This window comes from Eptatretus burgeri, chromosome 12, assembly GCF_056783735.1.
Source record: "Eptatretus burgeri isolate ZD-2024b chromosome 12, Ebu_testis_v1, whole genome shotgun sequence".
NCBI lineage: Eukaryota > Metazoa > Chordata > Myxini > Myxiniformes > Myxinidae > Eptatretus > Eptatretus burgeri.
In genome coordinates, this window is record NC_140972.1 from 62,854,370 (window position 1) to 62,872,775 (window position 18,406).

An 18,406-nucleotide genomic window follows, 5' to 3' on the forward strand; every position below is an offset into this window, starting at 1 on the left:
GAGGATCATTGTGGGTGCCATCATTACTTCGATAACGCTATTCTGCCAATGTTACATGGAAAATAAATTTTCAAACTATTCATGTAGAACACCTTGAGAAAGCACACTCAGCAGTCAGAGGAAACCGGGACAGTGATCACACATCAATCTTCCCATCAAAATAATAAGATAGACAGAAGTGACGTGTGATTATGTAAGCAATAAATATTAGGACTAGTTTCACAGGTCTGTTGACGTGTGGATAGGAAACAGGCATGGCTGTCCAAACGGCCTCTTCATGTGTCTTTAAATGTCCTCATGAAACTGAAGTACATTATCAAAACGAAAACTGTGGGGGCAAAAGAGTCACCAAGCTGTTGCCAATACATAGGGTACAAACACAACTCCTCTAAGCAAAGGGTTGCCCTGTGTTGTGTTCCCATATGATGAACCCCTGGCTCATGAGAACCCAGGTTCAAATCCCATGCACCCATATCCATTTGTCTCTTGCCTACTGTTGTCTACTGATGCCTTTGTAATTCCCATTTGAAGTACACCGATGTCTACTGAATGTTTTTTGTCCTGCATTCTGACGGCTCATCCTCCAAAGTCCAACAGATCACGTTTCCATCCTCGGTTTGGATATCATCAGGTACAAAATTCATGCAAATGCTTGATGTAGAAATGCAAAGTAGGTGTAATGCTGAGCATGACCACTGCCCTTGCTCTTCTATAATCATTTTTCCTCAACATTTTCAATACATGAAGCACATATTCTCCCTCATACCTGCTTAACAATTACCTGCTTCACACTAGAGTCATTAAAAAAAAGTTTCTCATTCAATGCAGAAAGTTACAGAATCTATCAAAAAATGAGGGAAAAGTGGGATGGGGTGATGGGGTGAGAGGTGGGGGTGGAGGGAGCAACTTAAGTCATCAATACACTTGTATGAAACTGCACCTTATTATACCTTTTGCAGGTGAGTTGAAGACCAAACGGGTCGGGCAGCAGCAGCCTGAAGAGGGGAGGAAAGGGAGCAATGTGTGGAGGAAGAAGAGAAGGATGAAGGGGAATTGGGGGGGGGGGGAGGTTGTGGACCATCTCGTCGAACACCTTCCTCACCCAGGCAATGGGCCAAACAATACGTCTTCATCACATCATAGCCTTTCATGATGTCCCATTGCTGGAGCTGTAATACACTTCGCAGCCAGAGAGCGAAATGCACCAATTTTGTCCGATTTATTCGACATGCTTTGGGAATCGCCTTTTTTCAATGCCATAAGAGAGCAAGCATCACATTTTCACAAAGTACGAGCTGTGGTCACCTGACCCACCAAAGCATTATTGTTCAGAGAAGGCTTCGGGAGCTGCGTGCGCATCCTCAAAACACCATTCTTTATTAGTTCTCAATGTTTTGCGCTGCTTGGTGACATTGACATGAATTTATGCTGAGTAACCAACCCTTCCATTTCCCTGTTTAAAGGGTCAATTCATACAACTGGTCCCCGCTTCCCGTCTCTCATTTGGGAGTGACGGCTCGAGACGACCCCAATTTTGCAAGCACTTGCAAAGTCTACCGGGCGAGCCGTTCCCTGCCCCACCAAAGCAGCGACCCTCGCAACCGAAGGCAAATTGAAGTGTCAAACGTGAAATTGCCCTGTCATCGCGAGAGCCCCCCCCCTCCTCTCCTCTCTCTCTCTCTCTCTCTCTCTCTCTCTCTCTCTCTCTCTCTCTCTCTCTCTCTCTCTCTCTCTCTCTCTCTCTCTCTCTCTCTCTCTCTCTCTCTCTCTCTCTCTCTCTCTCTCCCCTCCCTTTATATGCCTGCCCTACTATCCCCCTACTCTCAACAACCCGTCTTCATAAGCATTCAAACATCAATTTGCAATTTCCACTTTTTCTCGCACTCGGTTTTCTTTCTCCCGACCCGGGTTTGATTTCATCGCGGATAGCGCGGCTCCACCCCTACTTGCCCACCCCAAACGAGGGGAGCGCCACGAGTTTCTTTTTTTAAACGACTCCCCGCACCTCTGCCGAATTGCTGTTTGACAAGTAAAAAGGGAATGAATAATGCGCGAAACTGATTTCATACACTCGAGTATTCATGAAGCACTTTGTGGTCGTGCGCGCTCTTCCCTTTTCATCCTTCATCCATCGGTGAGATGAAATGAGGATGTGCGGCAGGTGTGGCCACATGTACGTACGTATGTATGTATATACCTGCATTTTGTGCTGCAACCCCCCCCTCCCCCCCAAAAAAAAACAACAACAAAAAAACAGAATAAAATAAATTAAGATTAAATAAAATTAAATAAAATAGAATTCAATGAAACGATTCCAAATGGTCCTTTGGTGGCCGAGCAAGCATCGCCCCGGCTGCTTGCGAACGCGCAGGGAAGCAATGGAGCTTTGTTCGTTTCGACGATTCTTTCATAGCGCACCGTTACCGGATTATTGACTTTTCCACGTCAATATAATACACATATGCAATAACAGGCTTGCATGGTTGACAGATACAGAGCAACTTGAGAAGATAAAGCAATTAAAAAACAGCCTATATGATACTCTACGGGGAGCTTTTAATGATGTGCTGGAGGACTCTGGTTTTAATCAAGATTTTTATTCAACTACCAGGAGATTATTTTTTTCGATATTATTATGCAAATCATCAAGCTGTACATTAGAAGAAGAAAAGAGGGGGAGAGGGAGAGAGAGAAGGGGGGGGGGAAATTGCTTATTGGCAATTAGCATATTCATTTCATCACACTTTGTCCTTTTATATGAAGGTGAAAGTTAATTCATTACGACTCAAGTTCGATAAGTTTGTTGTGAACAGCAAAAGCATGGGAAAGGTATCAATTGCTTTACAGAGCGTACTTGAAGAAAACAATGCAAACATCGCATGGATTGATATGTGAACCCGGGTTGTTCAAAATGTTCTCGGAATGAGACACTTGGTTGGTTCAAGGAATGCTGATTCATAAACATGAAAAATCACATGGAAAGTTAGAAAATGAATATATATGTATATATATATATATATATATATATATATATATATATATATATATATATATATATATATATATATATATATATATATATATAGCCTCTGAGTATATGCACTCACCTCTGAGGTTTGAATCCCGACGCCGCTACTAATGCCACCCTGGTTTCTGCATTCCACCCTGGTTCTCCCCATGCAGGGAATCCCTGGAATCCCGATGCCACCCTGGTTCTCCGCATGCAGGGCGAGGAGGCATCACGATGTGTGTGGACGTTAAGCCGGAGGGCCCATCCGCCAGCATTGGTCGTTGGTGGACGTTTCGAAGATGTCTTTCACCAAGAGCAGGCCAAACATCACGTGCAACAGTCAAACGTCAGATGGACTGGACAGCCGGTTCGTGAAAGACTTGGGAAGGAACTGTTGCTCCCTGGCGGAACACACAAGAAGGTGGGAATAATTGCGACGGTTAAAGAAGAAGTAGATTACCATGGTATTTGGCATAATTGTCGGACCAAAAGAAACAAACAAAAAGTTGGTATTCATATTAGATAATTAGACTGAATTGTGAGCACAGCACGTCGTTCGTAGAACTTTTTGAACGGCCCACGGACCACCTGAGAGCGTCCTTCTGACCAATGGTCCATGCGGAGCTAAACGAAACATAATTATGCTCACTCGATTAACAAGAATTATATTGTGAGCAACGTTAAGCGAAGTATGACAATCTTGACCTTGTGATTAATTTTAATTTCGAGAGCATTTTAAATGTATGAATTTATCGGTGATGCTGAGAGAACGACGGGGTCCATGGGTGGAACGCCAAGACGGAGGGAAAAGAGTGTGGTGGGGTCGACGGGTCATGGAGCATGGAAGAAGGCGGTAATTAACTCATCAAACCATTATAATACATCTCGTTTTGAACTCACTGTGGATATTATGTTGCTCAACACGTTTACCACACCTTTACCTCTCTCCACACCTTTACTACACCTTTACCTCTCTCCACACCTTTACCTCTCTCCACATCTTTACCTCTCTCCACACCTTTACCTCTCTCCACACCTTTACCACACCTTTACCTCTCTCCACACCTTTACCACATCTTTACCTCTCTCCACACCTTTACCTCTCTCCACACCTTTACCTCTCTCCACACCTTTACAACACCTTTACCTCTCTCCACACGTTTACCACACCTTTACCTCTCTCCACACCTTTACTACACCTTTACCTCTCTCCACACCTTTACCTCTCTCCACACGTGTGAATGAAAGTGATCCATGCCCCTTCTCGACGTTGCTACACAATTACTCTGCGCTATGAGTACAAGTCGGACATTCCGAGTGAATGTATGTTGATCATCACATCGCACCCCACGCCATTTCACCGCTGCATGAGTTGCACATCAATCAATGGGGCAGGTTGAGTTAAATTCCTCTTTGGAGCTCTCGGAAAACGAGACAAATCATCGTTTGCATTCCAGGGTGAAGGACATATTTATCTCGTTTTGGTTTAAAAAAAAAACAAAAAAAAACACAAGACGTAATTCCACGACATTGGAACAATAGAAGCCTTTGTCGGACCAAGACCATCGTTTCCAATTAGCCGGAGCTCCTGTTCCCTTTGAACACGACGAAGACATGCATACCTCGGCAGGAGGTTGGGAAAATCAAAATCAAAAGAGAGCGAGCAAGGATGAATTAAGTACCAGGGATGGTGATGAGAGGATGCACCCTGGATATATCGTGTAGGCTGTGTAGTATTGTACAAGCTGTGTGGTATTATATAGGCTGTGTGATATAGGCTGTGTGGTATAGGCTGTGTGATATAGGCTGTGTGATATAGGCTGTGTGATATAGGCTGTGTGATATAGGCTGTGTGATATAGGCTATGTGATATAGGCTGTGTGATATAGGCTGTATGATATAGGCTATGTGATATAGGCTGTGTGATATAGGCTGTGTGATATAGGCTGTGTGATATAGGCTGTGTGATATAGGCTGTGTGATATAGGCTGTGTGATATAGGCTGTGTGATATAGGCTATGTGATATAGGCTGTATGATATAGGCTGTGTGATATAGGCTGTGTGATATAGGCTGTGTGATATAGGCTATGTGATATAGGCTGTATGATATAGGCTGTGTGATATAGGCTGTGTGATATAGGCTGTGTGATATAGGCTGTGTGATATAGGCTGTGTGGTATAGGCTATGTGATATAGGCTGTATGATATAGGCTGTGTGGTATAGGCTGTGTGATATAGGCTGTGTGATATAGGCTGTGTGATATAGGCTGTGTGATATAGGCTGTGTGATGTAGGCTGTGTGGTATAGGCTGTGTGATATAGGCTGTGTGATATAGGCTGTGTGATATAGGCTATGTGATATAGGCTGTGTGGTATAGGCTATGTGATATAGGCTGTATGATATAGGCTATGTGATGTAGGCTGTGTGGTATAGGCTGTGTGATATAGGCTGTGTGATATAGGCTGTGTGATATAGGCTATGTGATATAGGCTGTGTGGTATAGGCTATGTGATATAGGCTGTATGATATAGGCTATGTGATATAGGCTGTGTGGTATAGGCTATGTGATATAGGCTGTATGATATAGGCTGTGTGATATAGGCTGTGTGATATAGGCTGTGTGATATAGGCTGTGTGATATAGGCTATGTGATATAGGCTGTGTGGTATAGGCTATGTGATATAGGCTGTATGATATAGGCTGTGTGATATAGGCTGTGTGATATAGGCTATGTGATATAGGCTGTGTGGTATAGGCTATGTGATATAGGCTGTATGATATAGGCTGTGTGATATAGGCTGTGTGATATAGGCTGTGTGATGTAGGCTGTGTGGTACAGGCTGTGTGGTATAGGCTGTGTGATATAGGCTGTGTGGTATAGGCTGTGTGGTATAGGCTGTGTGATATAGGCTGTGTGATATAGGCTGTGTGATATAGACTGTGTGATATAGGCTGTGTGATATAGGCTGTGTGGTATAGGCTATGTGATATAGGCTGTGTGGTGTAGGCTATATGCTACAGGTATTATGGTCATCGATATGGTACAGGCTACATGGTATAGGATATATGCTTTAGGCTATATGTATAGGCTGAATGGTATATGCTATGTGGTTCAGGCTACATGGTATAGGTTATTTGGTATCGGCAAATCTGAATACTGCATGGTACAGCTTATATGGCAGTCTTTATGGTATAAGTTATATGGTACCGTATAGGATGTGTGGTATAAGCGATGTTACTGGCGATATTGTACTGGAGAGGATATGTGGTACAGGCCATATGATACAGGTTATATGGTCTGGATTATAGTGCATATTGTACAGGCTATATGGTATGGTCCACATGGTATGGCTATGTGTTACAGGCTACATGGAACAGGATATATACATACATGTGTATATATATACATGTGTATATATATACATGTATATATATATATATATATATATATATATATATATATATATATATATATATATATATATATATATATATATATATATATATATATATATACCTACAAATATGGTAGAATGAGAAAGGAGAGTTTCCTTCCGCTCCAGTTGCACTTGACTCACACCTGGCAAGACCTCATTCTGCCTTTGCAACTGTCGGCGCACCTCGTTAAGTGTGATTAGTGTTAAGGTTTTGACATATGTAAATACGGTCCTGGAGGAGAGGAGACCAGGCGGTGGGAGAAGGGCTAGAAAATGGCTTCACATCTCTTGACGTTTCAGAGGCGAGATGCCCCAGCAACGCTAAAAAAAAAAGAAGAAAAGAAAGAGAGAGAGAGAGAAACCCGTTTGGCTCGTCTGTGGACATCCAAGTCTTATGAATTTTTAAACCACATAGTTTGTAATGGAGAAATTTTGAAAGCACGTAATTAGCTGCGACCACCATTAATTGAAGCAAAACCTCGACTCATCGCACTTGTGTTATAAATTGCCGGATGCTAATTACGCCAACATAATTACTCTTAATCTGCAACGCTGGCGTAATGAAGCTTGTTTTTCTGATGCGACGCTTTTGCTACTCCGATGGGTCATGTTGAAGAAAGGCGGTGTGGTCGTGTACACGAGGATCTAGCGAATTCGTCGATTAGCATGCGAAAACAAAGGGGGTGTTAAATGATATCATACAATAATGATCCCAACAACAGTTGAACATGGACACCACCTTTGACAGCGTATTTACTGAACGTCCAGTGGATGCAACTCTGCAGTCTGGTGAGGAGCAAAGTGGAACACGTAGTCATGTGTATTGAGGGATGGAGGAAAACTTTTGTGGAGGATTGCTGTAAGTTAAATTTGTTTCACAACGTAAGTGATCGATCCGGTCTCTCATCAAAACATTCCGATTCATGGAACTTCATGAAGCTACCACGGTGGTTTGAGAACTGTAGGAGGGTCTGAATGAGGTGAGGTGGTCGACAACACGCTCCACCCTCGAATGGTGGAATTCTTCGGATCGTCTTTTTTAAGGCATAGCCTTTAACATTTTTGAATAAAACATTTTTTAATGTTGCCAATTGTTCCCAGCGTGGATGGACCGACATTCAGAGAAAAAAATTGACATGAAACCGGCCAGTTGAGAAAAATTGCAGCTTCCTAAAGATGTAATAATTTGATCAGAGGCAAAGGTGGATATTAATATTCACCGAAACAATTTTGATAAACTTGGACCCTGTTTTGAGCCTTTAACGAATAAGAACAATCCTTTAAAAAAAAGTTTACCTTTTCCTCTACCTCCACCCATCCAGATTACCCCCCCCCCTCCACTCCCCCAACTGTTGCCTTTTATAACGAAGCAAGCTTTATTTATTAGAATCCTTTCACCTGAGTTTGAGAAAGTATTGTTGTGGAAAGGACTCTTAGTGGGTTAAAGATGGTTAATATACCATATTTATTTCCTTCATGAGTGTCTCACCATAAACGTAAATTAAATGTGATATGAGATATGGATCATTTAAATGTCTTGTTAGATTTTGTCCACCCATCACAATGTCTGTGTCCAAAACTAGAAATCCTTTTGATCCAATTTTTACCGTTCTAACCTCTGTAATCTGTCCTAAATGTCTCTTTAAAGTTTTGGGTAGGCCTTGAAACCCAGGTTTAGATGGAAAAGGTCAGCTCCACCATCAGCACCAAAACCATCTGGGTGCGGGTCAGTGAGGGGCTGCTTCTCCCAAAAGGATGATCGGTGTGTAATGGTGAGTGAGCAGGAGGGGCGCTTGACGTCACAGCGTGGGGGGGGGAGAAGTAATGAAAGCCCATAGAGCAGGAGGGAGGGGTGGGGGAACAAGGAGGGAGGGGTGGGGGAGTAAGGAGGAAGGGTGGGGGAACAAGGAGGAAGGGGTGGTGGAGTGAGGAGGAAGGGGTGGAGGAGCAAGGAGGAACGGGTGGAAGAGCGAGGAGGAAGGGGTGGGGGAGCGAGGAGGGAGGGTGGGGGAGCGAGGAGGGAGGGGTGGGGGAGTAAGGAGAAAGGTGTTGGAATGGTGAGGAGGTGTGAAGGGAGAGGATAGCGAGGAAGGGGGAGAGCGAGGAAGGAGGGAGAGCGAGGAAGGAGGGAAAGTGACGCTTCAAAAGACAATTGCGGTTCCACCTTTCGTGGACCCCTCATACTCGTGGTTCGTAAAATGGGACTCGCTTCTACATTCATGGACCTGTGATTCTCATACTTGCGATATCTTTTCGCATTTTCGTGGGTGTTATTTGCAGTTTTTTTTTTTACAGGATTTTGGATTTTCCCTTATGAATCAGGAACCACCGGGAACTTATCCGCGTTTTCCCACTAAAACAATGCCCTGACATTTGCAGCATTTTTACGGAATGTGTCCCCTGCAAACGTCAGGTTCTGACTGTGTGTGTGTGTGTGTGTGTGTGTGTGTGTGTGTGTGTGTGTGTGTGTGTGTGTGTGTGATATATATATATATATATATATATATATATATATATATATATATATATATATATATATATATATATGTATTGTTACGGCTGTGGAAATTCGCATTACACCATAAAGGACCCTCAGGTGAGATATCTTCATAGGTACATGTGTAGTTAGCCCAAACCCGTTGTATAGAGGGAATTTATGTGATTCCTCCGGGCTGCGACACTTTGAGTTAGCCATTTTTTTGTTTTCCTATTGTTATTTTGGTGCACAAAACAACAACGAACATCGCCACAACCAACATCTCCACGATCACTCCACGACGCCAACAACCTCGACACCATCAATCACTCCACTCACGCCACCTTCCACAACTGCGCTACCACCATCTTCACCACTCGCCGTTCATCGAGCGTCGTGCGGTCACGATCTCCGCGGGACGGATGGAGGAGCGGAGTGGCAGCGGCAGCAACCAGTGCGTGAAGGGGCAACTCCCTCCCAAAACGCCCGCACAAACATCTCACGCCCAAAATGCCCGCGCAAACATCTCCCGCCCAAAACGCCCGCGCGAACATTTCCCGCTTGAATCTCGTTCCCCTCTCCACCGAAGTGAGGAGAGGGAGGGGGGGGTGGCGTGTCCTCTCCCGATTGGCGGGTGCGCGATGTGACGCGTCCGAATGGGGCGGGGCGCGGGGCGGAGAGAGGGGGAAGGACCTCCCTACAAAAGGTGTGGACAGAGAGAGTACTGGGAGGAGCGTTCGAAACTGGAGGGCAGCTCGGAACTGAGAGGATCGTTCAAAACGGAGAGTTCCAGAGAATAGCTCGAAAACCAGGAATCGTTTCGTACTGGTCTCGTGTGTGCATCGCCTGTTCGGGTTCTTCTTCTTCTCTTTTGGTCCGGTTGTGCACGGGGCTTCTCGAGCCTGTCGGTGCCATCCCTGGACGGAGCGCCTGCCATTCCCCACCCCGTCCGCACCGAGATAGCGGGCGAAACACGATCGAGTTCCTCCCCAAAACCCTGTCCGTGGCATCGAGCAGCCAACACATGCCGGCGCGAGGCACGCCAGAGAGGACTCGCCGACCACGCCAGGGAGCGGAGTCGCGACCAGGCGCGACCACGCCGACGGACGTGGGAGAGGGACTCAACGGCACAAAGGGAAGTCACCATTTTCTTTACGGGGTTTTTGTATGGATCTTGTGGCGCCGTGTCTCGTAAAGTAGAACTGTTTAAGTGTTGCTGTGTGTACGCGTATTCGGTTGTAGCTCTGCATCGTTGCTTTTGTTTTGGTTGCTTTAAGTGCATTTTGATTCTGTATGGCTGTATATACGTGCTTTCCGTGTGCCGGGAAATAAAGTGCTTGCATGTTGAACTGTGCCCGTTTCGCTTTGTCTTTTCTCTATTGACTCTCCATCCTGCTTCACGTAAAGGGTTTGTAGTGGGTGCAACATCCCGGTAATTAATCTGAACCGTCCAGGTCGACGATAACACCGCTCGGTTATCCTGATAGCACGGAACGGGCAGCCCAAGCGGCTCATGTCCGGAGTCGACCTGTGGCGAGGTACGATCGCCCGGTTTACCATCCGCGTGGGTACTTAGGTAGGTTGAGTTTGGCGAACAATCCTATCCTCCGCGGGTGGCCGATTGGCACGATTGTGGTGAGGTCGAAAGGCCCACCCGTGACTGGCTCCAGGCGATAGTTCCCGGAGGGTCACGACTGAATTGTCCGTCCGGTGGGCGACGTGCCGCGATTCGAGTTACGTGGCCATTCGCACGCTGGTGGGCGCGAATTCGCAACAATATAATTACATATATAATTACAAGCACATACATGGTCTGACAGGATGGACTAGAGGTATGCACACTTGCCTGGGTTTTAATTGTGGACCAGGTATAAACTGTCATCCTGGTGTTACACAGGCAGGGATATTCATTGGTGTGCCATCACTTAGATGGGTGTAAAGCTGGGCATCCTGCCTACTGGCATTAGTTGGTGAACGGTAAAGATTTCACGGTGTCCACCATGAAGTGTATGCGAGCTGTCACCAGCTCCATGGCCAAATTCCAAATCCCTGCCACAACTCCTGCTGGGAAGGCAATGACAAACCACCCAGTATAACCCTTGCCAAAAACTGCAGCAGAACATTAGATTACAAATACGAATAACACACACACACACACACACACACACACACACACACACACACACACACACACACACACACACACACACACACACACACACACACACACACACACACACACACATCTTTCGAACTGCTGATTCACTGACAGACTGAATGACTCGCTGACTGATATTTAAGATCGGTACCTGCCGGGTGATGGAGAAAGCTGAAATTTTGTGTTGATCGACATCAAAGCCAGTACACTCGGAAAAGTTAGGAATTTTTTTTGTTGTACACATTGTTGAGGCTCGGATGAGAGCTAACACACGATGCACAACAAGGGTGGCAGGAGACAAGAGGGGCGGGAGAGAAGACAAAACAGTGGGGAACAGAGACATTAGGAGATCTGTGGAAGGGAGAGGGATGGGGCGGGGCACATGGGGTTTTCAAGATGGACACCACAGGAACTTTCAGGATCTTACACGACAGAGAACTTTCAGGAAGGAAGGCAGGGAATTTGAAGGAGGTGGGTTTGGGGTGGATTAACGGGGTAGAAAAGATCGTGGTTTTGGATGGGGGAAGATAGGAGGTGATGGTGAACGGCTGTTTTGAAGACCTGGAGGGAAGAATGGGATTAAAAAGAGTGTGGGAGTTTGTTCAAAAGGTGGGAAAAAAGAGGAATGAAAGAGTGAAGGTGAGCAGTGGCTTGTGATTTTTTGTAGTTTTACCATAAGGGGGTTGCTGGCAGAGTTTGAGCGCCCTTTGCAAATATGGGGGGGGGGATATATAGCAGACAGAGCAAGGGGGCGAGACAAGAGAGGAGATGGTGGAAGACAGAAAGACCACCGACCAGCCTGCGGTGAGAGAGTGAGAGGCCCAAAGACTCAGCCTCACCGCGGGAGATACCATTAATCCTAAATGCCTTGGTTTCCACAGCGTGAAGCCGAGAAAGGTGGGAGGTAGGATCACCAGCCCATAGGGGAGAGCAGTACTCCATCAGACTGTGGGAAAAAGCTTTGTATGTGGTTAGGAGCTCAGCTGTGCCAAGGAAGGACTTTGCATGATGGAGGATGCCCAGTCAGCAACTGGCTTTGTAGGCCAGCTTGGAAATATGGCTTTCCCAAGAAAGATCATGGCAGATAGTGAGACCCAGAAGCTTGAAAGAAAGGACTTCTTGAAGAAGATTGTTAAGAAAGTAGATGCGGGGGGGGGGGGGAGGGGGTAGGGGTTCCAAACGGTCCTTTCGGAGAGACGTTGTGAGAGTGTGAGATTTGTCAGGATTGAAAGATGTCTTCCACGTGTTGGACCAGTTTGTGATTTTATCCAGAGCTGCAGAGAGTGAATAAGCTGCTGCTTGCTGGTCTGAGGGATGATAGATGATACCACAGAGGGTGCAGTTATCAGCAAAGAGAAAAAAAGGATTTTCCAGAGAGCTGGAGAGATCATTGATGAGAATGATTGTCGGAATTGTCGGAAAGCATCCGTAAATGAAAATATAAATAAATGAATAAAAAGAAGAAAATAAATAAATGAAAAATAAAATGCAGGTGAGCAACCCAAGACAATGGGGAAGCACGGTTTATATGCTTACACAATGTGTAAGCATACCCCACAAGTATGTATGTATACATTTTTTATATTTATTTATACATACGTACATATATATATATATATATATATATATATATATATATATATATATATATATATATATATATATATATATATATATATATATATATATATATATATATATATATGGCAAAAATAATGCCACCTATGGTGGTAGCTGGTATTACAAAGCATCTTCCTTTATCTTAATAATTTCATGGAACCTTCTCAAAATTATGATTATGGAGTATGATATATTGTGATCGATAACATTTCTTTCAAAAATGACAAAATTTATAATGCGCTGCAAGACATTGCCCACCGAAGGTGGGCCGAGAAGGATACTCTTACCAGGAGGGTGGTAGTTCCCGCTGGTATAACAAATTGAGCAACTCTGACCCTAAATGCGACATGACACTGACATCATGCCCATTTATCTTTCTGTGCTTTACTGCCTCAAGTTAGGGGGTTCAATTTATATATCTGGTCCTCTTGTACATACATACGTAGACATATATACATATTCCGTGTTCTCACACACACACACACACACACACACACACACACACACACACACACACACACACACACACACACACACACACACACACACACACACACACACACACACACACACACACACACACCACCTGGAAAAATACCATGTGCAGACATTTACCATCACATCAAATAAAGGGGAGCAAGACGTGGTTCTGTCAAGCAAAATGTTCTCAAATTAATCTTCAGGCGCTTTCCTCTCCTACAATGCAAATATTGAAAAAGGGAAGTGGAGTGCAGGGAAATCCCACAGGGATTGAGCAGAACCGATTAGTCATAACGTTGGTAGTTCATTCAAACGGGGGATGGGGAGCACCAAGTCAAAAGTGTGTGCACTCCACCTGCGCTGTTTGCCAGCTCAGGAGGTTTGCTTACGGAAGGCTAATGATGTTGCTTTATAAGGTGAGAAGATCACCGAAACAGGGTTGGGGCTGCCCACAGTGCCATCATCATCTCAGCCTTTTGGCATGGCTTGCAGTTTCACTTTCCTTTATGTTGTCAGACATATTGCAGTGAATGCACTCTGCATCAATGACCTCGATGTTTTCCAATATATTTCAATAGTCCTTATTTTTGGCATCTTCAGTATTTTTTTTTCTTACTGCATACATATTATGTTTGTGAAGGTGAGGAGAGAGTGGAATAAATTTTAAATCTCTTCTCTCGAATGTGGAACCGTCTTCCCCAGTCTATTGTCTCATGTTCTTCCCTCCAGGATTCCATGTGTGCTGTGCACTGCCACATCATTGGCTCTTCTATTTAGAATTCGGAACTTTCCGAACACTTGATGAGACACTTTTTCTTGTATTGTTATAAAACCAGCAAAAACCTGCAACTCATTTCCTCATGCTGTGTTGCATCCATGTATTAATCTTCCTGTTTCTCCTTCACTTGACTTCATCTGCTGACCCTTTGCCCCCTGCTGTTCTCCTCTTCCATGAGCTTCTACACCTGCATCAAAATTTGGAAGAGAAGGGGAGAAGATAGGATAGAAAATAAATGGGGAATTAGGGGGGGGTGGGGGTGGTTGGAAGGAGTTAAAATCCAGCCTTGTGGGAATATGGGCAGCTCAATTATCCATAAACACCCTCTTACTGCATATCCCAAATTGTCCTGAGGGCATTAAGAGTCAACCACGGAGTGGGGACAGGAATCACATATAGATGACACTTGGCAAGTCAGGCATATTACCCCCATCCTAAGTATCCTTCATTATCCAGCAGGGTTTTCCAACAATGCAATAACAATATGGTACTTTTCCTGAAACTATCTTCAAATCGAAATCCTGAATACAACCGTTTTTCGTTAGATATGAATGCACAACCTCTGGAATAGGACAATGCCCTCAGAACGAGACCACGAGGCTACGAATATACTCACTTAGCAAGCCGCCAAACCACTGATTTTAAGGGAATTTCTCTGTGTCACTGTGGCAGGGACCCATTTGGTACAACGATATACGTAGACCATCAATCTATTTGTCCACAAACTGAATATAAAACCTCCATTGATCCCCAAGCCCAAGCCCACCTTTTTCCAGGTTTCCAGTTTTTCCTTCCTGAGTTTGCGGCTGTATCCATCTTGTCAACTCCCGTGTCCTCCCCTTGCATTCTTTCTTCCCAACATTCCTTATTTTTCCACCAAGTCTCCCTCCACTTTGTCCCTCATTACTGAAGTTGGTGTGTTTTCCCCCTCTCTTTCTACTATTCCTTTTGTTCTGTTATGTCCTGATCCATTCGAAGTTCTGACTCCTCTACGAGCCTCGAGTTTGCATACAAAAATAAGTACAGTTTGGCACACTTTTTACGAACAAAAAAACAAAGAAAAAAAGATTTCCTTATTCTGTTTCAAACTCACTTTTTCATACATAGTACTGGACTGAAACGTTCTTACTGAAGTTGACTTTTCATGAAATGTTGCTATGAACTAAGGGGTGTAGCGTTCAGGAGTGTGATGTGTTTAATCAACTCACTTTGTGGAATGTGCATTTTTAAAGAAGTTATTAATTTGTGATCGTTTGTGTGTTTGAAACTTTGCTGCGTGAAGCATTGAGATTCCATACAAGACAAAATTAGTAATTACTGCAGTGGTTTGGTAAATTTGTAATTACCACATCAATTATTTAAGTTGATATGTGGAGCTATTCATAAAAAACTATGTTCATACTGATGCTACTCTTACATCGTAACTAGTCCAAATTAATTCCCAATAGTTTTGATCCAGTCATCGTTAACTTTTCGCATTCACATGAAATATTTAATAGTCATACTAATGGCAGGTAATAAACTAGATGGCACCGCAAGTTGGAGTGGCTGTCGATCATGTGACTACTGTTTTGCAGAAGAATGGACAGTCTGAAACTTCCACTTACTAACTTCTGTTCACACACGCCTTGACTCTCAAAACTTCATCTTTCATCGGAACTCACTTTTGTTTGTGAACACATGTATGAGGAAAGGAACTTAGTAATAATGATAAGGGCTCTGGGTCCATTTTGTAGGGGCAGCAGCGAGCCTCACCCTACATGAGGATGTTATGATCAAGCAATTATAACTGATAAGATTCAATCTATGTGCAAAACAGCAAGCAAGAATGTGGCCAACTTCACAATCCTCCAGAGGGCGAAAAACAGCAATATCACGAAGCCCTCACTCCATACGGAATGCTTCGCTTGCGGGTGCATTTTGGGGGTTTTTTTCTAGACAAAGTCAAGGCCCGTGGAAGACCTACAACACTGAATGGATCAGGACACAACATAACAAAAGGAACACCAGGAATAGGGGGGGGGACAAACAGCAGGGCTAAGGAACAAAATAGACAGAGATGGACAAACAAGAGATGTGGGTAAGAATGAGGGGTAGGGGAGGATGCAGAGCAAGCTCTCAGGAAGGAAAACCTGGAAATTTTTTTGGGGGGAGGCAAGGGAGGATGTTTAATGGGGGTAGAAATGATCATGGTTTTGGATGGAGGGTGATTTGAGATTGTAGTGAACAGTGGTCTTGAAGACGAGGATGGAGGGATGAGGTTGAATAGAATGTTTTCGTTTGTTCCATAGGTGGGGAAAAAAAAACGAATGAGTGTAGGTGAGCATTGCTTCTGGATTTTGGCAGTTTCACCAAAAGGGAGTTGATTGATTTCTGATTTGGGTTCATTGTGTGTGCATAGTGAAATTTGAGCTGCTTGGTTCCACCTCACCAAAGTTGAGTAACCTCACACTCAATCCTTCCCCACACCCCACACATGTAAATAAACCTCCTTCCCCCACACCCCATACATATAAACCTCCCCCCACACACATAAACCTCCCCCCACACACCACACACATAAACCTCCCCCCACACACCACACACATAAATAAACCTTCCCCCACACCCCATACATACTGTATAAACCTTCCCCCACACACCACACACATAAACCTTCCCCACACACATAAACCTTCCCCCACACACATAAACCTTCCCCCACACACCACACACATAAACCTCCCCCCACACACCACACACATAAACCTCCCCCACACACCACACACATAAACTTTCCCCCACACACCACACACATAAACCTTCCCCCACACACATAAACCTTCCCCACACACCACACACATAAACCTTCCCCACACCCCATACATACTGTATAAACCTTCCCCCACACACCACACACACAAGCCTTCCCCCAAACACATAAACCTTCCCCACACACCACACACATAAATAAACCTTCCCCCACACACATAAATAACCCTTCCCCCACACACATAAACCTTCCCCCACACACCACACACATAAACCTTACCCCACACACATAAATAACCCTTCCCCCACACACCACACACATAAACCTTCCCCCACACACCACACACATTACTGTGGAATTGTAGCACAACTGGTGATAAAAACGCATAATAGCACAACTGGTGATACCCACCATCAGTGGGGAACTCTTCACATTACCAATCTTCCAAACGTTGCCGTGCCAATTCGCTTTCTGGGCAATCCACGTACACGTTACACCAGAGTTTCCCACTTTCCTTGATTTTTGAGCAGCTTTTGTGCCCCAGTTTTATCAGTTTCGCTGTGCGTGGGGCTGCCCTCACATGTACGATGCACTTCATATTCCTTAGATGTCTTGTAAAGGCGAAAAATGTCGAAAAAATGAAAATATTTTAGGCCGATCACCACATGTTATCCTTGGGCACGGCCATCTTGAACTGCCTCCACACGCAAGTTTCTCTGAATGGAGAGCTGTCACGTGACCGTGTGGCGTCCTCTAATTGGTTCTCATGCCCAACAAGTTTGGCCACCGCCCTCCACATCTCGCGACGAAATCGCTGACTTTTCACCCCTTTTTTCACACTTTCGTGCCGGGTTATGAACTTGAAGAGTTATACCATTGTGAAGAACAGGTAATAATACTTTTAGGTAATATATACAGCCGACTTTCATCCATAAGTAAATTTCTGTCACGAAATTTCACTTCCCAGTGGAACGTAACACGGCCTATCACCACTAGATCATAAATATGAAGCTTCACGTCATTTTATTTAGCGGTTCCAGAGAAAACATTTAATATTTTTCTTCAATCCATATATAGCTGCCAAACCAAGTGACCTATAAATTATTCCTGAACAAACTTGTACACACATGGCTTGGGGAACGTTTTTTTGTGTGAAGTTTCCCCTCAATCTGTCCAGCCCTCTGGAGAAGAAGATTTTTTTTTATCGGTTTTAGGGTAAATCCAATACGGCTGTAAAACCATGTGACCTCTGACATCATATGTGTGAACCTTTTGTTCCTCATGGATAGGCAGTCATGCGTGTAAAGTTTAACCTCAATCTTTTCAGCCACTTCAGAGAAGATTTTTGAAGGTTAATAATAAAAAAAAATCACGTGACTGAGAACGTCATTCATTTTTTTTTCTGTGGATCATTTTATCCCGAGATGACCCTCAAAAATTTTCATTCTGATCAGATGGAGCATTCTACATATGCAATTATGACATCATAACGAAGGAACCTATGATGTCATTAAAAAAGCATGCTGATTCCCCATGAGGAGTACGTACTTGTCGCTTGCCAAGTTTCAATTTTTTCCTTGGTGCGGTTTCAGAGATACAGAGGGCCAAAGTTTTTCCAACATGGCTGTCACACCACGTGTCCTTTAATGTCATAATTATCATTAAAACATTCCACATGAGTCGTTGCACCTGT

At 44.2% G+C, this 18,406-nt stretch overlaps 1 long non-coding RNA gene across 4 annotated transcripts in view; it reads right to left on the reverse strand.

Moving 5' to 3' along the window:
* Nucleotides 1-2,313: 2,313 nt before the first annotated feature.
* Nucleotides 2,314-18,406, reverse strand: part of LOC147015758 (uncharacterized) — a 153,465-nt gene continuing 137,372 nt past the window's right edge. For all 4 annotated transcript variants that reach the window (XR_015049831.1, XR_015049830.1, XR_015049828.1 and 1 more), the window contains 2 exons: nt 3,108-3,411; nt 2,314-2,650 (listed from right to left, as the gene is read on the reverse strand). This is a non-coding gene — a long non-coding RNA (uncharacterized LOC147015758). The remainder of the gene's footprint in view (nt 2,651-3,107; nt 3,412-18,406) is intronic.